The following is a 24,125-nucleotide window of genomic DNA, read 5'->3' on the forward strand; positions in this document are numbered from 1 at the left end:
CGTCATTTGTTTGCTTAATAATTTTAGAGCCCAGGGCCTCTCCTGACCTATTTTTTTACTTCTCAGTTTGCCCCTCAAGCCTTTATGATCATTTTCATCAATTAATTCTAAATCCCTTCCAGTTCTTATCCATGGTTATTTCTTTAATTCTAAGTGCCCTGTGGGTGAGACTTCATTTTGTTATTCTCTGCCAGCTTTCTCTTTTCCTCTCACTACTCCGCCCCTCACCTTATTGAGAAGACATGATACAGTCATATGGCATTGATTCTTTGGAGCTGTGTCACAGCCACAAGTGCTAGTTATCAGACCAGTCTCCTTGACTATTTTCAATTGGAGAGTCATGAAAAAGGTAAGGCAAGAGCTCTATATGCTGCTCACTGCCTCACCTACTAAGGCTGATCCCAGCACTCCTGACAGATACTCCAACCCATGAGCACTGGCACTTGCTTCACCATATACCCCAGAAATCTGTCTCAGTGGCAATACATACCTTAATGGATTTCTGTAGATCTTTTCTTGGAATTCTCATTGCAGGCCATCATTGCCACTGCCAGAATGAAGTACTCCTGCTTTTTTCTCTAACTGCAGGGAAAGTGATATTAATTCTAATGTCAGGACTGTGAAAGAGTAATTGACTACTGGAAAGCCATATTGAACACATAGTATGCATCCACTGAGATACATGACCACTCAGTATGATCATTCATCTTATCAATTACCCAATAATATTTGCTTCAACTTATAACTACTCAGTAAAATCCTTCACTGCACTCTTTTTGATGCACAATAACCTGTTTTACCTTCTTGAACTACACTGGTAAACTCGCTATTCTAGAACCTTTCCCTCATGTAGCTATTATTTCACAGCACATTTCATGATGGGATTGCACCCTTTCACCAGTTAATACACCAGTGATAGCATGTTGTACTGGCCACCTTGCTATTATCTTGTTATATGTAACTAATTGTTAAAAACTCACATTTGTACATAGCAATTATTTCATTATTATTCAGAAGCTTCTAATCTGCACCAATTACTTGCATTCCATCTCCCTTAACTTGATTATGATTTTAACATTTGGTCAAACTCACAAAGGTCTTAAATAGCCAGATACATGTGAGTGTTGCATTTTGCTGCACTTAATTGAAACTATATATGCTGGAACAATTTTAAGAATGAGGTTACGTCACAGACCCATGGGGGTGAGAAAATTATAACTGTTAATTCCAAAGGGAGTGTACCAAATATGACCTTAAGAAATCTTTTGGAAAGTGTCTATTCAAATTGTGTGCAACACATGAATCAAACTTAATGTGTTTTGGGTTGTTTGGCTCCAATAAACGTTTTGTTCCCATTAAACTTTACAATTAAGGGCCTGGTTCACAAACTGCACTTTTTAGTATGGTTTGTAGTACATTAATAGTACTACAAAATGTATTACCAAGTTCTATTCAAAAACTACACTTTTGTACTAACCTACACTTTTGTAGTAACTTATACTTTTGTAGCAACTTTCATGTGTAACTTACACTTTTGTAGTAAATTACATGTGCAACCTACAATTTTGTAGAAACTTACAATTTTGTAGTAAGTCCAGCACTAAACACCCAACCACTGGCACTGCAACCCCACAACAATGAAAGACAATGGCGGTAGGGACTTAAAATAAAACTCCATAGGAAATTTTGTTAAATTCAATTTCATTATTTTAAATAGTTCAAAATATAAACAAAATAGATTAATGCTTAAAATATATGTAAACTACAGCCTATTAGTTATTTAACTATAACATATCAATTAAAATATTCTTTAATCTAAAACACAATATAACATCAAAGTTGATTAAAAACATTACATTAATTTTAATTAACTCTACATACCATTTTAATAATTATTTTCGCACAATACAAACCTGTTTTGGAAATGCATATTTTAATGTAAACCTCAGAAAATGATTTTAATATATTTTAACATATTTCCTTTAATAAAGCTTGAATCCAAAATTAATTTAATAGAGGCATCACATATTTTCTATTTTGTTCTACCTTTAAAGTAATACATAATAATGAATGCACATTAATATTTAACATAAAAATATTTGTAGTATTTTATTTTGAGTTATTTAATTAAAAAAAACATTCCATGCACTTTACCATGTGAGGAGCTCTGCTAAGTCTATGAAGTCTCCCTTTGGTAAATTACAGGGAATGTGTTACTTAACTCGAGAATAAATATTCTTCTGAGCTATTCTCAGATCACAGATGGCAGGTCCTATCCTCTTCCATTCTTCCACTTGTCTAGAAAATGTTCTGAAGTGGATGTATGGTGATGATACGTTTCTGTCTGGCTTGAGTTAGTGGGTTAAAATGACCACTGTGGATGTTCTAATCAATGGGGTAAATGTTCCTGGGGCTAACACTGTCCTCTTTGGGCATTTTCAACTTGGTCTCTGAGAGTTGGGAGGTGTGTGTGGGAGTGTACTATGGCAATCTGAATGTCCACCCATATTTAACACTAACACTAATGTTCAGTTTGAAGCAGGTCCTGTATGCACAACAACATCTGAGACAGACTTCTAAAAGAACAAAAGATACGTTTTTAGCAACCAGACAGTAGGTACACACAAACCGTTTGGGCATCCTGTTTCCTTCCTTTGAGGTATGGCTCACGTGTTATATTTAAACCCAGTGTACCAGTGAAACAGGCTTTGACACTGTAATGCTAAAAGAAAAGAAGCCCACTGTGATTGAGGCCTGTCTTGCAAGGGGAACAAAAGAAGGGCCCTGCCATTTGTTAGCTAGCATTTGCATGTGAGAGGGAAGCCTCTTTGAAGTGCATTCCATGTGTCATATGAAAACTCCAGCACACCCGTCAAGCAGGATGTGAAATTTAAACAGGATTTGAATCTTTAATTAAAGGATTCTTACAGCCTCACCCTACTTATTCTGTCAGGTTCAGATGGGATTTTTCTGCCCATTTAGGTGAGCCTATTGTTTGCTCCTGGAAGCAAGTGAACACCTCTTTCACATCTATTTAAATGCTAATTACTGGCTGACACAAAAGGGACAGCGAAATACAGATTTAGCTTCTAGTAACGTTTGGCAGGCAAAGGTAGCTTCCTAAAGGTCCCTTTTCCAGAATATGTTTTATAAATCTGACTTCACCAGTGAATTGGGAATTTAATAAATATTTTTAAAAGTTCAGAATCAACATTTGTGGCTGTTTCCTAGGAGGACATAACATTAATTAAACAAAATGTTTTATCCCAATGCTTTCCTATTGGAACAGCCAAACATGCTGCAGTGAAAATAGATTTTGAGGGCTATTCACTGTAAGGACATATTTAATATTAAAGGTTTACATATCCTACGTTTAAATTACATGTACCCTGCCTTGTGAGCAATAACGGCTATTTAGGGGCTGCTTAGTAATATTTAAAAGGAAGGTTTAGATCCATCAAAAGGCGTTATTTTTCAGGTTGAATTTGCAGTTTTAAAACTGCATAGCCAGGCAATGGTAGACCTAGAGACATACAGTGCCACTGCAGTGGATGGCACAATGAGATCTGAAGTCCACTGTTAGCGTTTAATTTACAGGCCCTGGTTACTAATATACTAGAGATTTATATGCAAAATAAATAGTCCAATCTAGTGTATATCAATTTTACGATATATTCAAAGGAGGAGCACAAGCACTTTATCACTAGTTAGCATGGGTAAAGTGCACAGAGTTCTCTAGCCAACAATAATAGGGTTCTTTAAGAAGGCACTTCAAATATTTTGTAATTTTTAACACAACAGTGTGGGTTAGGGTTTGCACACACATTGGTAATTTAGGGCTTTTTTTGATGTATTTATTGCGGGGTTTATTTTATTAGATTTTTGGGTTTTCACCTGATCCTAATTAAGGGTGAGCATGCATGCCCTGACTTATTCTTAAGCATTAGATGAAGTATTTATATATTTATATAGATTGTGAATAATGGGGTTTTATTATAATTTATAATCGAACTCTCTTGTTTGTGGTATTTATATAAATTAACAAGAACTTTTCTTTGTATTTCCTAAATTCATTTTAATAGTTTATGATTGAATATGTCTACTTTAGGTAACTATTTAAATTGATATGCTTAAGATAATACTTTAGAATGGTATAGGAATTGTTTGAAGTAAGCCTTAGTTTATGTATTTCTGGACATTCAAATATGGCGCCTGTATGGTTCGAGAATTGTTAGTAACTGGTGATGTTAGTCCTTCGTTTATGATTATGTAAGGTATGGATAGTTAATGTGTGTAGCCAACTCCCTCTGTATACGTGAGCAAGGCTTCGGCTGAAACGCGTTGTATTGAGAGGAGGCAATTTTGAATTAAAGTGACTATTTGACCTCTACTTGTTGTCGGGGCATTCGTCTACATTTTTGGAGGAATTTCGTGTATATTGGTGGAGAGCTGGATCCACATCTGGACCGCCATTATTAAAGCAGCCTCGGGTTTCTGGCATTTTGGTGATTGATGATTATTTCTTCAGAGGCTCCTGCAGGTTTATTTTCCTGGGATGCAAATCGTTTGAATTTTGGTTGAACTGTTCCCATTTGGGAGGTTTTTACGTGTGTGGCCCACTATTGAGGACTTTTTATTTAGTACGTGACGAGCACGATTGGCACTTCCTGTTCGGCCACAGGACTCGTTGGAACGGGTCCTTTTTCCATCTGAATTACACTGATGTGATATCGCGAAGACAACACAGTTAAGCCGAGGTGCATGGAATTCGGCTTCTGTTTACATAACCCGGACACGCACGGGTGCTGTCTACGGGTGCGGTCTACACGGACGATGCCTTGCAAGCGGGACCGGCACTCTTAGACATGTTGCAGGACTGGTAGCCAACGGTTCCCGCTGCCACTTAAGGTCTGCGCTGGAACATCGGCAATGCAGCGGTACAGCACCGGATTGCTGTCTTTGTATTCCAATGGCACGCGAGCAAGTTAGCGACATTACAGGGAAGCGTGAGCAAGTACGCAGGTGGGATCCCTGTATTATACTAGTTTAAAGTGCTTTTATGGTGACTTCCAGTTCATTAATATAACTGTTAGTAGCTGAATGCTGTACTTGGCTTTAAGGAAAGAATTTCTGTTGTAAATCTGTCAAATCTGCGAATGCACCTTGTTAATCTTCTGGAACAGCGTTATGAACAGTTACTGCTACTATTGATTATATGGAATAATTGGAATTCCACTTGAGAAGCTTAAGATAATTTTTATCTGACTAAGACCACCAGTAGTGTCCAATAAGCAAAATACAGCCAGTGCAAAGAGAGCACTGTATTTCAGAGTGTTGTGGAGCCTTATACGTACAGCCAATTAGGGCATTGGGTCGTCCCTTCGTTTTCATTTTTTCAATTTTCATTTTTTTCATTTTTTTCATAATTTTTTCATTTTATTTCTCTTTGTATTTTTTCATATTATAGCTGTTAGTTTCAGCTATTACTCTTAGGTAACTGTAGAATATTCTTATTTTTGGGATGACCAAGTGAACTATTCTATATTTGGGATCCAACGTATGGAAGTAATGGATTGCATCTAGGAAAACTTGTGGTGGTGGAGTGGACTAGGAACACAGAGAGTCCACAGTTGATGGTCCAATTACACTAATATCAAGATGGCTTCCTCTCTTGAGGTGCGGCGCAACGAAAAGTCCAGTAAGCTTTTTTGTGCCCATATGGCAGATCCTAGGGGCAGGATGGAGGGTCATGCTAATGGTAGCTCTGAACTTAAATTACAGTTGCTTTATGAAAAGATGGAGAAACTTTCTAGAAAAGAGCTTTCCAAGTGGTGGGAGATTGAATCCCTACAAAGATATATTTACGTAGAAAGAGTGCCGAGGGGCTTGAGGATTTATACCATACCCACATATGAGGATCCGGATCCTGACATGCTTGAGGAGTGGGCTGAGAACTCTAAAGTCAGCTCACTTAATATGATGAAAATTCTGATCAAGTATGCAGCCAAAGATAGGAAGAAAATTTTGGATGAAATAGACAAAGTTTCTACTGAGATTTTATCCCTTACATCGGATGATGGTAAGGAAGAATTTAAGAAAAATTTGGAGAAGAAATTGAATAGTCTTGAAGAGGATATTATGTCTAAAAAACAATACAAATTTATTCGTGATTTTAAGGATTATCAATCAGGTAGAATTTTAACTTTCCATCGCAAATATGACCATCTGTACGTGGAAAATGAGAAAGAATCATTGGTTGAGAATAACAACAGGGATTTTACATCAGAAGTGGAAGAAAGTGATGTGTCGGATGGCAGTCAGTCAGATGTGTCTGATTCCCTCTTAGAGAAAGGAGCAGCTGCGGATAAGAATCTGAGTAAATCTAATTTTTTAAAGCAATTTCGCCTTTTAAATCAGGGAAGGACAGACCAAAGAAAAGAAGTATTTCCCCAAAGAGGCAGGGGTCGAGGTACAAGAGGCAGAGGAAGAGGAATCGGGCAGCAAATATACGAGCAAGGAAAAGAAGAGTCCAGGCAAACAGGTGTGCCAACCAGAGCTCGGAAAATGATATGAAGACAGTGGTTAATTTGTCGTCTAGGACTTTAACCAAACAAGAGATGAGTCTTCTAGCACTGGGTTTATCTTTTTGTCCTAAGAATGACTTTGATTATGTACAGACAAGAATTGATCTGTTTCAGTTGGTCAGGAAATTAAAATTGAAGAAGTGGCATTTAACAAAGGTCACATTGGAACAACGGGTGGAGGGCAGACAACCTGTTAGTACACTAAATATCTCTGATGTTGGAGTATTACATACATTATCAATGCTGCATGATGGTATCATAGCACATGAAGATCCCATGTTAAATTTGGTGGATTTGGGTATTGAATTGGATAGTCCCTGCCTGACTGCATTTAAACCCAAATCAGTGTTTCTACCTGCTATTCAGTGTGATGCCATAGATGTCTTTGAAAGTGATGTGATTACACAATTAAAGAAGATCAGATATCAAGGGAGTAATGGCAAACAACACAACCTGACCAGTTTACAAAGAGAAGCATTACTAGGACTAAAGAATGACTGTAGTATTGTTATCAGGCAGTCAGACAAGGGAGGTAACATGGTTGTCTCGGATAAAGTTGATTATTTAACAGAAGGTTTGAGACAGGTGAATGATGATTCATGTTATATCAAAGTGAAAATGGCTGATGTCAAAGCATCTAATATGAAATATTTTGAGATGTTGATAGATTGGAGGGAAAAAGGTCTATTGAATTGGGAGGAATATCAATTTTTGAAATGTGATTCACCAGTAATTCCTATACTGTATCTGTTACCTAAGATACATAAGAATAGTGTTACTCCCCCTGGCAGACTGATAGTTTCTGCTATAGGGTCGCTTTTGGAAAACACATCTAGATATATATATTATTTTTTAAGACCTTTTGTTGAGAGTCTTCCATCCTATATAAGAGACACAACTCAGTTTTTGAAAATGATTGATGGCAGCCAGTGGGAAGATGATTTTCTTCTTCTCACTCTGGATGTCACCAGTCTGTACACATGCATTCAACATGAATTAGGGTTGCAAATGATTCAACACTTTCTAAGGGCCAGATAACTCTCATATTTGATGCATACAGAGATGATCTGTGATATGATCAGCTTCTGTTTAAATAATAACTTCTTTCTATTTGATGATAAACTGTACAAACAGATTCAGGGTACAGCAATGGGGACATGCTTTGCACCAAGCTATGCGAATTTGGTCATGGGCTGGTGGGAAGAACAAATGTCCACTTTGATACCGGACTTTGATAAGAATGTGGTTTTGTGGTGTCGGTATATCGATGACATCTTTGTGATTTGGAGGGGTGATGAGGAATCTGCGAGGAGGTTTGTGGCATTTTTGAATAACAATGAATACAATTTACAGCTGAGCGAACAATGTAGTAAGGAACATATTAAATTTTTGGATGTTGATGTGCTGGTACATGAAGAATTGTTAAGGACAAAAGTGCATAGGAAGTCGACGGCTGGAAATAGTCTTTTAAATGCATACAGTGCACATCCATCAAAGCTTATTGCTAGTATACCTTTTGGAGAATTTTTGAGAGTGCGCAGAATTTGTAGCACGTGGGAAGATTACCAGCAAGAAAGTGACATTGTGGTTAAATGTTTTCAGGCTAGCGGCTACAACAGGAAGTTCATCTCACAAACCAAAAGGAAGGCTGACAACATAGAGAGGGAACAGTTGCTTTATCCTAGGTTAGAAGCAGTTAGCAATGAACACAGCGTCAGATTCATCACCACATACTCCAATCAGGCACAAATTATGAGACAGATTTTGAACAAAAGCTGGCATATTTTACACACTGATCCTGTTTTGAGCAATGATATATCGAATGTGCCCCTGATCCCCTTCCGAAAGAGTAGATCTTTAAGAGAAGATTTAAGCCATAATCTGGTCACAAGCACTAGCCTGAAGACTAACTTGCCAGACTACCCGGCTGGGTTTTTCTGTTGCAAACAGTGCAAAGCTTGTAGGTACAGCAACAATTGCTGTGAAATCAGTGGACATAAGGGACATTGGACTTATCAGATTCAAGGCCATTATAACTGTAATACAGATTTCTGTATCTATTGCTTGTTCTGCCCTTGCAAAAAATTGTATGTGGGTAGCGCTATTCATAAAGCTAAGAAAAGGGTTCTGGAGCATATTAGAGCCATTCGTAATCATGACCGTAATTATCCTGTGGCAAGACATTTTCATGAGAAACATAATGGGGGTGAACGGTTATTGAGTTTTGCTGTTATGGATCTGGTCAAAACTTCTGTCAGGGGTGGCAACAGAGAGAGAAGAATGAGGATACTGGAATCTAAGATGATTATTAGGTTGAAACACCCTGACCCCCATAGGTTTAAATTCTAGTGAGGAAATGAATGTACATTTGGGCTGAATTAGGTTGCTGGATTTTTGCTGCTGCTTAATAATTTTATATAAAAATAACTTTTTGATAATATTTATGCACTTCAAATATTTTGTAATTTTGAACACAACAGTGTGGATTGGGGTTTGCACACACATTGGTAATTTAGGGCTTTTTTTGATGTATTTATTGTAGGGTTTATTTTATTAGATTCTTGGGTTTTCACCTAAGGTTTGGATGGCGTAATTATTGGATGATCCTAATTAAGGTTGAGCATGCATGCCCTGACTTATTCTTAAGCATTAGATGACGTATTTATATATTTATATATAGATTGTGAATAATGGGGTTTTATAATAATTTATAATAGAACTCTCTTGTTTGTGGTATTTATATAAATTAACAAGAACTTTTCTTTGTATTTCCTAAATTCATTTTAATAGTTTATGATTGAATATGTCTATTTTAGGTAACTATTTAAAGTGATATGCTTAAGATAATACTTTATAATGGTATAGGAATTGTTTGAAGTAAGCCTTAGTTTATGTATTTCTGTACATTCAAATATGGCTCCTGTATGGTTCGAGAATTGTTAGTAACTGGTGATGTTAGTCCTTCGTTTATGTTTATGTAAGGTATGGATATTTAATGTGTGTAGCCAACTCCCTCTGTATACATGAGCAAGGCTTCGGCTGAAACGCGTTGTATTGAGAGGAGGCAATTTTGAATTAAAGTGACTATTTGACCTCTACTTGTTGTCCGGGCATTCGTCTACATTTTTGGTGGAGAGCTGGATCCACGTCTGGATGCCATTATTAAAGCAGCCTCTGGTTTCTGGCATTTTGGTGATTGATATATATATACATATATATCTATATCTATATCTATCTATCTATATATATATAGATATATATATATAAATATATATACATTTATATATATATATATATATATCTATATATGTATAGATAGATATAGATATAGATATAGATATATCCAATGACGTCTCAAAACCACAGCATTTCAGCTTCAAATATCCCCATACCAATTATATTTATATCATAGCATTCTCCAGTGCAGGAACAACACGAGTGGCGAAGCATTTCGGCCGGAGCCTTCAACTGGCCATATAAATATATATTGAATTAAAAAACCAAATGATACAGGGACGTTATAGTTAGGCTCCCATTTTAAATGTACACAACCACAGAACATTACCTGTAATAGTTACAGTTATTTCAAGTCACTATAACTCACACCCTAAGGTAACTATATCTCACACGCCCACCATGCACAGTTATCTGATCAATAATTTTACTGCAGATGTTACAATGACATTATCAATGATGTTATTAAAGATGTCATGAGTGCTGTAATTTGTGGGGTAATTAGCAGTGCATAGTGAGGGTGTGAGTTATAGTTACCTTAATCCATTCACCACTGTGCAGGGCCTTCTGCCAAGTGCGGTGGCTGTTGGCCACAGAGTCCTGGCCATAGGTCAAGCCCTATAACCACTTGTTAGACTTTTCATCCTTGCCGTGGTCTCCCCTAACTTTTTGCCTCTGTTTCCCAGGCTATTGATATGTGCTGGACTCTGTTTTTGCTGTTTTTGTTACTCTGTGCACTTTACCACTGCTATCCAGAGCTAAAGTGTAAGTGCTCCTGTACAAAATGTGTATGTAATAGGCTTTCCATGATTGGCATAAATGATTTACTGGTAAGTCCTTAGTACAGTGCACTAGACGTGCCCAGGGCCTGTAAATCAAATGCTACTAGTGGGCCTGCAGCACTGGTTGTGCCACCCACAATAGTAGCCCTGTAAACATGGCTCAGACCTGCCACTGCAGTGTCTGTGTGTGCAGTTTTAAACTGCCAATTCAACTTGGCAAGTGTACCCACTTGCCAGGCCTAAACCTTCCCTTTTCTGACATGTAAGACACCCCTAAGGTAGGCCATAGGTAGCCCAATGGGCAGGGTGCAGTGTATGTTTAAGGTGGGACATATACTAATGTGTTTTATATGCCCTGACAGTGAAATACTGCCAAATTCGGTTTTCACTGTTGCAAGGCCTATCTCTCTCATAGGTTAATATGGGGGCTACCTTTAAGAATGATTAAAGTGTAGATTCCCTTTGGGAGCAGATAGGCATGTGGAGTTTATGGTCTCTGAGCTCACAATTTAAAAATACAACTTTTAGTAAAGTTGGTTTTAAGATTGTGTGTTTGGAAATGCTACTTTTAGAAAGTGGGCATTTTCTTGCTTAAACCATTCTGTGACTCTGCCTGTTTGTGGATTCCCTGTCTAGGTCAGTCTGACAGTTGGGCCGTTTGCACCTCTCTCTAGACAGTGACACAAAGGGAGCTGGGGTGTAGCCTGCATATCCTGATGAGCCATCTGTGCTAGGAGGGAGGGGTGGAGTGGTCACTTACACCTGAAAGGGCTGTGCCTGACCCCACACAATGCAGTCTCCAACTCCCTGGTCTGTATCTAGGGCCTGGCCTGGGCAAGGCAGGATTTCACAAACAAGAGAGACTTTCCTTTGAAGGAAGCCTACTTCAAAGGGCAAAATGGGTATAAGAAGGGCACCAAACCCACAGACTTTAGATCACTTCTGGACATCAAGAGGAACCTCTGCCTGGAGAAGAGCTGAAGAGCTGAGGAGAAGTGCTGTTCTGCCTGAGACTGTGCTTTGTGGCACTAACCTGCAGTTGCTGCTTCTGCCTGTGCAAGAGGACAAAGACTCTTTCCTGCTTGTGAAGAAATCTCCAAGAGCTTGTCCTGAGCTTGCCTCCTGTTGTTGAAATCTCAGGGCCATCAAAGACTTCTCTTGCCAGCACCTGGACTCTCTGCTGAGACTATTGCCCTGCCAAGTGGTGCCCTATCCAGTTCCTGGGGCCTTGGAAGGTGAAGCTGCCAGCCCAAGACTGAAAATCCACACACAAACTGCTGTGCGGGGAAATAATTGACGCTTCACCGGCATCACAGCCAGACAATCGATGCACATAGCTGGAAGAACGACGCGCAACACCCGCTGACGGAGGCTGATAATGTCGCAACCCACATTGCATGGTTTTGCTAATACCGTGCGGCAGGATTTTCAACACAAACCTTTCTGGGAGTGGAAAAATTACGCAACGCCTGCCCGGACCCGAATGCTGCCCGGATTTGAGCAACGTTCCCCTGCAGGGAGAAAAAACTACGCACGTGGCCCGACCGGAGAAGGAGAAATGACGCACGGTGTCGCTTGCCGGTGAGAAATCAACGCACTGCTTACCTTTTTCAAAGCACACTCGCGGTGCGTGTTATTTTGATGCTACCCAGGTACTTTTCAACGCTAACAGTGTTTTTACTATTTTCTCAAGGATTTAAGACTAATTTGCTATTAAAATTAATATCTCGACTTGTGTGTATGTTGGATTTTTGAAGTTTTGGTCTTGTTTTATTTAGATACATATTTTCTATTTTTCTAAACCTGTGTTGTGTCATTTTGTAGTGTTTTCATTAAGTTACTGTGTGTGTTGGTACAAATACTTTACACCTAGATCTCTGAAGTTAAGCCTGCCTGCTCGAGCCAAGCTACCAATAGGGTGAGCGGGGGTTAGCTGAGGGTGATTCTCCTTTACCCTGACTAGAGTGAGGGCCGTTGCTTGGACAGGGGGTAACCTGACTGCCAACCAAAGACCCCATTTCTAACAGCAGCCAACCTCACGCTGTGCACGGCTTTAGGCCATGTGCTCCGGGGGTTGGCTGCAAGGCCTGGCCTGTGGCCAGGCCCTGTAAATACCCAACTCTGTTCTGTGCACGGCCTTCAGCTGTGTGCAGCGGTGGTTGGTCGCAGGGCCAGGCCTGTGGACAGGCCCTGCAGCCAACCCCTATGACCACCCAACATTGCACTGTGTTTGGCCTTCGGCTGTGTGCAGAGGGGTTGGCCACAGGGCCTGGCCTGTGGCCAGTCCCTTCGGCCAACATCCTTAACCACCCAAACCCATGCTGCGCACAGCCTCTGGCCTTGAACAGTGGTAGTTGGCATGTCCACTCTCCCGACCGATTTCGGATCTGGGGACAACATCTTCTGGGGCCTGGCCTTCTAAAATTTATTTTTTGGGGAGTGGGGCCATGCGTCTCCCTCCCCAGGCCAATCTCCACCCTAGGGACCCCATCCCCTAGGGCACAGCTTAAATACTTTTTTGGGGGGAAGGAAGGCTGTGCAGCCCCCCCTCCCAAGGCCAACTCAGTCCCAGGGACCCCATCCCCCGGAGCCCGGCCTAGTTATAGAATTTTTTGGGGCCGGGAAGGGCCCTCTTCCCCAGACCAATCTCAGCCCCTGGGGCCTTGCCTAACTATTTTTTTTGGGAGGGGGACCATCTAACCTCACTCCCCAGGGCTGATCTCGGACCAAGTGATCTCCCTCCCCTGGGGCCCCATTGCCGGGTCCCAACCGTGTGTCAATACTAGGGACCGCAGGGGGAGCCTTAAGGCTCCCGCGGTCCCAGCTTGCCCCTCCACCTCCTGTAGGAGCCGGCATTGCTGTCACAGACAGGGAGCTGCCAAACATGCAGCTCCCTATCTGTGAGAGCAATAGTTTTCTCTGTTTCCCTTCCTGCATCTCTGCTTGACAGCTTTCCACCACTGCGATCACAGTGTTTGCTTTGACTTGGTGAGAGCTTATAGCTCCCACCAAGTCAGAGCAAACAACTATGTCCTGGGGGTGGGTGCCCCAGGAAGTAGCAGGAGCTGGACCTGGGGGGTGGCGGTCTCCAGGGCTATCTGTGCCTCCTCGAGGGGGAGCCACGCAGCCCCCCTCGAATGAATAGCCCCAGGGAGTTGGCGGCCCCCTCTACATTTCTTTAAACACATTCTACAATGGGGAGGTGGTCATCCCTGAGGCTGCGGGGGTGGGGATGGGGGGCCCCTGCATTTCTTTGAACACATTCTGCCCCGGAGAAGTGTTGGTTCCCGGAGCTGCGGGGGGCCGGGCAGACCACCTGCATTTCTTTACAAACATTCTGCCTCTGGCAGTGGCAGTACCCAGGGCTGTGGGTGTAGGTGGCGCTCCCTGCATTCTGTCCTGGGGAGGTGGCGGTCTCCCGGGGCTGCGTTCAAAATTCCAATGCCCCCGGTACCTGGTTCACCAGGGGGCTTCATTTAAACAAACACCAATTTGTGCCAAGATTCGTGGATCTGCTGTGACTCTTGGTGAAAAATAAAAAATATATATATTTTTGCTGTGTGTGTGGCCCGATTGGACCCCTGCACCAGAGATAAGGGGTCAGGGTGTATCTACCCTGGCCCCTTTTCCTTTTTTATCTTTCTTTCTGGGACTCGGCTGATATATGTATATTATTTTATTTTAAGTTATAGTTAGGACCGAGTTTTTATAAGAAATTTATTTTTTGTTTTGCTAATAACTTTGACAATGTTTGACAAATCGACAAATCTTTACAAAAATTTCCAAAAAAAGTTAATCCACCCATTTAGTAATTTTTAGGAAATGAAGATTCAAAATTCGGTATGTTTGTTACCGTGGGACTCCCACAGGACCGACAGATCAAAGGATAACAATCTGATTGTCAAAGATGTTTGGCAGCCATTTTAAGACTTGGGGACTCTGTCCACATTTCATAGAAAAACAAAGAACAGAACTATGATATAGGGGGGTCACAGTATGGATACCCTGGCCCTCTAAGCCTTGAGGGAAGGTTCCCAGAGGGACCCTGTGCATAAATTAAAATTAATTTTGTTACTGTGGTAAAATTGAAAAAAAAAGTGGGACAGGCAGGCCCCCCCTTTTCAACTATAATCCATTCAAGGTAAGGGAATTCTACCCTGAGGTAGAAGAAGCCCCTATTGGTCTCAATCTAACCGGAGTGGCATGGATTGGAAAGGGCCTGGGATGCCTTCCCTGAGACCCCACCGGAGACAGAAGAGGTAGATGCTGTTGCACATCCAGCACATTGCTGTGCTCCCTTCTGCTCCCTGTGACCACGTTGAGCCGACAGGGAGTAGGTCAGTGCCAGCTTCCTTGCTGCACTGAGGTTGCTGGCAGGCAGGGAGCCGGCTCTGCGGTGCAGGAGTCGGCTTCCTGTGTTGCCAGTGATTTTTTTAAAAGCTGTGGTTGCCCCAGGTGGGGCCGGGGCACCGAAAACAGTAAAATGAAACAAAGACTCAAACACATTTATGGTTATTTTGAATAAAAATACTTTAATTTAAATATGATTGTGGCAATAATTAATATTGAGCTTTGCTGTGTGTAGTTATGAGGAAAACATTTGGATTGTGGTTATTAATGAATTTTTGTGGTGTCTTTTTGACAAAGCCAATGGGTCTGCTTTTTATTTGTTGATATGTTGACCCCTGATAAAACCAGTAGCCCCTCCTCTCATATTTTGGTGTTCTAAGCCTTTGATAAAGCCAGTAGATCTTTCTTAGTTAAAATGACACCGCTCTATATAGTTACTTTATATTAAAAAGCCTTCAGAAATTCACTGACAAAAACAAAGGTTAAAGTGACATTCTAGGTATATGAAAATGTCAGTTAAACATAACATTTTAAACTCTAAAAAACACTGAAATGCATGCATTATAGTTAACTGAAGTAGCTATAACTTGTGTCTAAGCTGCAACAACAACAATGACTTGGAGGAAGTGGAAGGGTATTCTTCAGTCGTTTAAGGCTGAACAAATTTCCTGGACTCCAGTCCCCATTTCAAATTCATTCTCAGATCATATAAAGTGCTCCCCTTCCTTTTGGCTAGAGTTGTGCTCTATAAATACTATATTCATACATACATGAATACTATGGGAAAGTGCCTCAGCACCCCATTTTTTGTGGACTGGTGCTGGTTTTCTAACTCTGTACACTGAGGTACTGCTGTTCAGTTCCAAGTGCATGTGTTCTGACTCCTAAACATGGTAAAATTGGATAATCCCCAAATGACACATTTAACTTTCTAGTAAGCCCACAACAGGTAATGTAAGAAACTACACAAATGGCATTGAAAGTTACATGTCACCCACCTGTGCACTGCATCACAAATTGTGTCATTCACTAGGCTGACAAGGAGAACATGGCTTCAAGCCTACATGTGCAGTCTGACTCCTACAGCTTTAAAACCTGCAGGCAGGCCTGTCCATTTATAATTTTGACAGGAAGTAAAACATACTTTTAAATATTAAGTAAGTCACTCTTAAATAGACTTAGTAGCAAGAAGGCAGAATGCCTGACACTTAAATGTGAAACACATAAGAATCTATTGTCTGCACATTCGTACAGTGACTTGCCCATAAAAGCTGTTTTCACTGTTAGGTCTGTATTTGGTTCTCTGAAGAAAAAGCTAAAGTACAGTTAATATGTTAATTCTGTGTATTAGGTTTGGGATAAGCTACAGAGAAAATTCAACCACTGATTATAAAGTTTATTAAAAAAACAACTCAATTGTGAAGTTAAATTTTTGATAAATATATAGGGAAATTATTATCTTTTTAAAAGTTGTACTTGCCTGAAGCCCTTGCAGGCTAATTGGATTTAGGGGGAGACTTGTACTTTTATAGTTTAGGGAGAAAGGAAGACTGCATGAGAAGGGTCTTTTGATCCCAAAATATCATTTTGGCTCCTGGCTTTAGTTTCAGTGGAGGAGGGGGTTGAACCAGTTTAGAGTGGCTGAGCAGGAGGGGATTGCTCATTACTTTAAACATGCCCGCAAGTGTGCTACAAGCTCCTTCCAGGAGTAAAAATATATTGTTAAAATATATTGCATGTTGGATTTTACTGAAAATGGTGTACTGTATGATAGTTTGCATTGAGGAAAACAGGATATGCTGCAAAAGTGGAAAGATTTACCCTTTGGTACTTTATACTTATTGGTTATAGAGTGTGCAGGAATCACCCCCACCAACCAGCTTGTCTCAAGCTCCTCAGAGCAGTTTCAGCACCTGTGGCAGAACAGAAGAGCACTAGACTTGCTGTCTGTAACCTGTGAGGGGATCTGAAGGGCTGGGCCTTCTCCTACTTGTATCCAGGAGTAATATGTGGACTCCAAGGGTCAGCTGGCTGGTATCCTGTATAGCTACAGGGAGATAACAACCTGCAACAGGCCTTTTTCATGGAGTGATCAGTGGATCAATTTAAATTGGATTGGACCTTGTTGTTGTCCTCTGCTGGAGTGTACATCATCCATAAGTGCTGTCCCTGAGGCACTTCGAGCCTTAAAAGTGTCTAAGAGGAACTGTCCCAGGAAGTCAGAAAAGTTGTCACTGCCAAGGTCTCTGGACCTTCAGTGGGACCACGCAGCAAAGGTGTCCGATTTTGATTCAACTTAGTTGGATACAGCTTAAGGCATGCTCCACTGGATTATTTTGAGTTCCAAGGTAGAAATCTGAGCAAAGGCATCTGCCCGATGTGAGGACTTTGTCAGCCACAAATCTGAGTTTCGTCCGCTTGCAGATTTCCCTGCTAAAACCAATGGCTTTATGGGACCTTCATTCAGGTGCCACTCAGCTTCGAGAGGACTTCAACAGATACAGACTTCAACCTTGCCCCATTGGAGTATTTAAACTTTCAAAAATAGACTCATGGCCTTATTATGAGTTTGGCGGTCTGAGACCACCATAGCGGCAGTCTGTCCGTTGTATTACGATGCATGTGGTTCAATACATTTGACCAGGTACATTTGACACTGCACCGCTACACACTCCAAAACTTGAAATGTGTGCACATCTCAGTTTCAGGGATAGTGATGTGTTCATAACATTGTGTCACTGTAGGAAAGTACCATCTTCCTTGGCATGTTACCCCCATTTTTTCCTGTATGTCAGTATGTTTTTGCCTGTCTCACTGGGATCCTGCTGGTCAGGACCCCAGTGCTTATAATTTATGTCCTAATGTGTATGCCTGTGTAGTGCCTAACTGTGTCACTGAGGCTCTGCTAACCAGAACCTCAGTGCTTGTGCTCTCTCTGCTCTCTCAGCCTCCTACAGTCACACAACATCAAACCCACATCAATATCACACCTGCAAATTAAAGAGACACCCTCACATTGTACACATGCCCTGGCCTGTTGTGACAGAACACATATGTCTGAATGGATGTATCATTGAACCCAAACACACCTTCCCTGCAAACCTTTGTAAAGGACTCACACGTATCTACCCACATTGTAAGAGAATGTAAAGCAATTGTGATGCAGATTCATTTATGTTACAAAAATCGAAAGCACACAATGTAAACAATCCCTGCAGAATAGGTATGGCAGCATCATGGGGACCCCAGGAAGGCTGCTCCCCTGGGACCCATTTCACCTTGCACATACCTCAAAGAACACTATTTGAATATGATCTGTGGCCTGATATGAGGGACAATCAATAGCACAGCCAAGTGTCATGCTCACGTGGCAAATTTTTAAGAGCAAGTCTAGAAAGCAAATACACCAGTAACAGCATGGGCCACACATTTTGGTAAATTAGGTATAAGGTACACACATTAAAATGGACACGTGACCATTCAGTTGTATAGGAAGGTAGCACAATTGAACACCCTCCATGTGTAGACTAACAAACCTTTAGCTTGCACACGTTAAACAAATATCCAATCTACATCAGGGGGTGAAATGTAACCCAACAGATGTTGACAGTGGCCAAGTCAATAAGAAATACTTACCATATCAAACAACACCTAATACAAAGCCAACCCAATGGGATCACATGTTACAGATCCATCCATAGAACATTTCCCCTTGTCCTGGGTTACTCTAGCACTGGTTGCAAAGGCAGATATTACCAACCTCAGCAAATTGATCAGCAATCAGGGTGAAACAAATGTAACTGTAGTCAATATTAATCATGAACATCAAAAAGGTAGAAAAGTAATGGCAGGACCAATGTGTATCAAAGCAAACAACTGACCTTTGAAGTCTCCAAAAATGGAATATAGGCTAATCGCCAGTCCTTGGTTAAAGGTGTGCTGAGCACACTGCTGTGCTGCACAACATGCCTCATAGATCACTGCCACAGAAACCCCCACCAGAAGGAGCATTTAGTGGGTATTCCAGGCACCTCAAAGTTTAGGACGGGTGGGTTTGGTCTTGGGAGAGGTGAAGTTCAATTTGGGAGAGGTGGGGTATGGCAGGGTCTGGAGGGGGCAGGTTTCACAGGGAAGGCAGTGGTCAGGGTTCTTTTTGCTTTTCAAGACGGTGTGGGATCCACAGGGGTAAGGGCAAGAGCAAACAAAAAACTTTATTAGGGAAAATGGGGAGGGTGTACAGGAGGCACCAAGGGTTGGGAGGTTGAGGAGGTACCTGTCTCTGGTGTGGCTTTGGGTGTTGTTGGTACTGGTGAATGTCTGAAATGTGTTTGTGTTTATTTGGTGTCTGTTGCACGTGTGAGTGTTGGCGTTTGCGTCTCTTAGCAGCCTGTGATGTGGATATGGTGGGAGTGGCTGTGTTTGTGGGTGATGGAGTGGTATCTAGGGGTATGGTGGATGTGGTTGCTGTGTCTGTGGATATTGGGATGGTGTCTGGGGGTATGGTGGATGTGGTGGTGGTTGTGAGTGGGGTGAGTGACTGGGTAGTGTTTACATGCTTGTGTGTCTTGTGGTGTTTGTGTTTATGTGTGCTGCTTGTGGCTGCTGATTTGTGTGTGTGCGTATGTGTGAGTGTGCTTTGGACAGGAATGTGAATAGGGAAATTGAATGGGGGAGAGGAAGGTGGTAGGGGTAGGATTGTGGGGGTGGAAGGGTGCAGTGAGGAAGGAGGCCAGAGCCTGAAAAGATCACTGTAGGACAGACATAGCACTGTGGATGCCTTTTAGGTATCTGTAGGAGCTGGGCACCCTGCACCTGGATGTCATTCAGAATGGCAGTCTAAGGCACAGAGATGCTCCTCAGGAGGTCAATAGCCTCCTCATTCAGGGCAGCAGGGGTAACAGGGGCAGAGGGTGAGGTGTCTGGCATGAAGGAGACGGCTACCTTCTTAGGGGAGTGGACCTGGCCAACTGGGTAGGGAACAACAGGGAGGGTGGGGACTGAACTGGGTGTGGCGGACAAAGATGGAGCAAGTGCAAGTCCTGAGTATTCCTCAACCACTAGGGAGTGTCCACTAGAGGTCCACTCTGAAGACGATGATGTGGAGCGGGTCTCCTCCGTGGCACTCCCCTTACCCTCTGGCCCATTGGGTCTCTCTGTGTCAGATGTGTGTGACTGGAGGTACTGTGGCCAGCTGCTTTCCCTCTGATGTCGGCCCTGACTGTGCTGGAAAAGACTTGAACAACAGCTTTGATTACAAAACATTACCATAATGTACAGTAGCCCCCAGCTACAAGGTTCTCCAAAGAGCCTCCAACATTAGCAACACCTCATGCATGTAAGGTACATGAACTGTAAACATTTGCACACAGGAAAATAAGAATCACGGACAACTTCAGTTGCATCAGTGACGTTGTCTAATCACAATACCTTTGGATCAAGGAGGACACTGTCAACATCAGGACAGTGCGCGCTCTACGGGCGACTAAAATGCAAAAACCCAGTCTTTATGCAAGAGCATAATTTATGCATTGTGTTTATATGCAGTTTGTTAACCTTTTGCATTGCAGAGTTTTACATTGAAACCACTATTAATGATGTTTGCAAATAATGTTCATTTGCAAGGTATTGCTGCAGGCTTACAGAGTGTATCAGGGTGTGGTCCCTTTCTAGGACCCTCTAGAAGCTTTCCCTGCAGCATGACTGGGTGTGGTTTGTGGGCTGGGCCAGACTCTATATAAGGGAGCTAGCCCAGCTCCACGTGCTCACTATTCAGAGGTCCCGGTGCAGAGCAGCAGCAACTTTCTGAGCTCCTGTCCTGGAGGCCTACTTTGACCTTCCAGGCCTTCCCCTTCATTGTACTGGTGATCCTTGAACAAGGCGGTAGGACGGAGGTCGGGCTGGGACCCCAACCCCGTTTTCAGAGGTATTCGAGTTTTTGGGCCTAGCTTTCATGTTGAAAGATTTTCCTTGTGCGTGTGAATGTGCTCATGGTTTCTGGCATCTACATGTTGGTATTCGAATCGGCAAGATGCGCAATTCATTCTTGGCACTTGACTTTTGAGATTCGGGTCGGCAACAGTGTGCGCGACCATTTCTTGACATTTGCATGGTGGCATTCAAATCGGCAAGACGCACGATTCATTCCCGCATTTAAACCTTGATGTTCAGATTGCTTACAGAGTGTGCAATAATTTCATGGCATTTCCATATTCTTGTTGGGATCGGCAGTGTGCGCAATTCATTCCTGCATTTAAACCTTGATGTTCAGATCGCTTACAGAGTGCGTGATCATTTCATGGCATTTCCATATTCTTGTTGGGATCGGCAGTGTTCGTGATTCATTCCCGCATTTAAACCTTGATGTTCAGATCGCTTACAGAGTGTGCAATCATTTCATGGCATTTGCATATTTCTGTTGGAATCCGCAGTGTGCGCGATTCATTCCCACAGTTAAACCTTGATGTTCAGATCGCTTACAGAGTGCGCGATCATTTAATGGCATTTGCATATACTTGTTGGAATCTGCAGTGTGCTCAATTCATTTCCCTGCATTTAAACCGAGGTGTTCAGATCGCTTACAGTGTGCGCGATCATTTCCTGACAATTAAAACTTTGATGTGTAGTGTTTCCTGAAATGCACACAATTATCCAGGGCTTTTGAATTTTCTGCAAAGGTGTTAAATTCAAGATGTTACATTCTATGTGCATATTAAGTCCTTAGTACAATTCCTATTGTTTTCCAGTGAATGTTCAGATTACCTTTTGTCCTCATGTAATGAGGCAATGTTTGTTCTGAAAAGATAATTCTAGAAGGTTCTTATATTCCTAAACAATATGTGATAGTTGATGAAAAGCTCATATGAAACATTGCATTAACCCATTCTTGATTTATTCCAGGTACCTAGATTTCTTGAGGCCTAGTTAGAGTCTTGTTATAGCCCATTCATGTTTCTTCAGTCTAATTGTTATTTCATGTTCCGAGTGTCATTGAACATATCACTCCTCACTAACCTCTTGACATCAAATATAATGGCAATGTCAAGGTGATTCTCACAGGTTTCATACAAGTTCCTGCAATCAGCAAATGTTCAGATACACAATACCACATCAGGATAAAATGATGGGAAAGTAATTCAGCCGTGTTGCAGTAAGGTGTACAGTAGCCCAAAGAAGTTGACATGGAAACACCCATGTCATACTGTAAAAAGTCACCAGTGATAATTTCACAATGTATATTGTCAAAATTGTGTAATAGAGGTTGTACTAATGTTGCTTTGCTAGATAACCCATTTGGAACAGAAAAGTACACTGGATACAATACGGTTAAAATGTCTGAAAGTGTTGACAGATATTCACAGTACAATGAATCAGCTAGGCCCAAAGAATTCACCTGTTTCGATTGGCACTGCTAAGAACACCCTTCTAATATTGCATTACTAAAAGGCAATAGACCATTGAATGTTGTTGTGGCTCAGGGAATACCCAAAATCTGAAGATGATCTCTAACATCTTTCTCCATGGTAAGGCACATCTCTGTACCTTTATGTCATGCAAACACAGATTCCATTGGATTACTGAGTGTACACACTCACATATGATTCCATCATTTTGCATGCCACTCCCTGATGCATGTTAGCTGTCACTAATGAATCTTTAACAACTGACATGTCCAAAGCACTTAGCCAAATGATTCAATATCAATGGCATTGAAAAACGCATATGGTGAGCAAGTAAGTACTGTAGGTCTACCTGTCATGTGCTTCATTGCTTCTCAATTCATGATAAATGACATGGAGTAAAGGGTTAGGGTATGTGTGACCTGACAAACAATGTTGACACACTTATGTATGTGGTAACACATGAACTGTATATCCGTCATATGAAACTATTTAACAAGAGCTTTTGGCATGCACACATACATGATGGAATCAGCCATCATCCCATGAAGACAGGTAGATCATGCATGAAACAGTATTAGAAATGTTACTGCAAAAGTGAAAGGTACACATGCTAACATGTAGGCACAAATACTGGTGCTAACAGTGATCTAACACAAATCATTTAACTTTACACTCCCTACTTACCAGGGGAAAGCATTTCTCAGTGACTGTACACAAAGGACAGTGACCGCTATGTCACATGTATGATGGTCATCACTACATGAGAGACAGTAGTGAGGCACTAGTACTCTTAACACACTCAGAACAAGTGTCCTTGTGGGTATAAATACCAATATACTCCCTTTACCAGACAAATGGCTGAGTACAATTATCCCTTACCTCATGTTGTTTGATGTTGGGACCGAAACACTGAAGACAAGTGGACTGTTGGGTCCAAATGACACTCACAATAATGAAACAACATGAGATGATTGACCACTACACTGAGCCATGTGTCTGCCCAAGAGAGTTTATTGGTAATGGACTGTACTCTGTTGTTTCCCTTGTCACTAGGATAAGAATCAAGGCACATCACCATGCACAAACTACCATACCTACACAAGCAATAACTCATCTTGTGTATTGAACTTTGGCCATCTCCAGTATTCATGGGGTTATGGCTACCTCTAACACATCAACTTGGCAATGTAACAGGTATGAATCTGCCCAGGACTCATTCCCTTGTAGCTGCTGTGCTCCCCTCAAAGACCCATCAAGCTCGAGGTAGGCCACTGCCAGTGTGTGGGCCTTCAGCGGGGTCAGTGTTCAGCATGCACCCTGCCCACATTGGGAGGACAGCCCATGCTGGACCTCTGCAATCTTCTGGGCCTAGCATCTCAGGTCCTCCCATCTTTTCAACAGTGGACACTCCGCCGGTGATAGACCCCCAGGGTCCGCACCTTCCAGGAGATGACTCTCCAAATCCCTTGCTTTTGATAAGTGTTGACCTGTATGGATGCAATAGATAAATGAGGAGGTCACAATTGCACTTCTTTGGGGTAACTGGTTGTGTACCACATATTTTTTAAACACCTAGCACAAGCATTTTGTAATTTTCAGCACACAACATGTGTGTTAAATCTGACAGCCTTAAAGTGGTCATCCAGCAACTTTTTGCCTGCCTCCCTCCACTTTTCTGACACTGTTTTTCACTCATTTTAGGACTCTGCGCACTTTACCACTGCTAACCAGTGCTAAAGGGCATATGCTCTCTCCCTTAAACATGGCAACCCCAA

This window comes from Pleurodeles waltl, chromosome 2_2, assembly GCF_031143425.1.
Source record: "Pleurodeles waltl isolate 20211129_DDA chromosome 2_2, aPleWal1.hap1.20221129, whole genome shotgun sequence".
Taxonomy (NCBI): Eukaryota; Metazoa; Chordata; class Amphibia; order Caudata; family Salamandridae; genus Pleurodeles; species Pleurodeles waltl.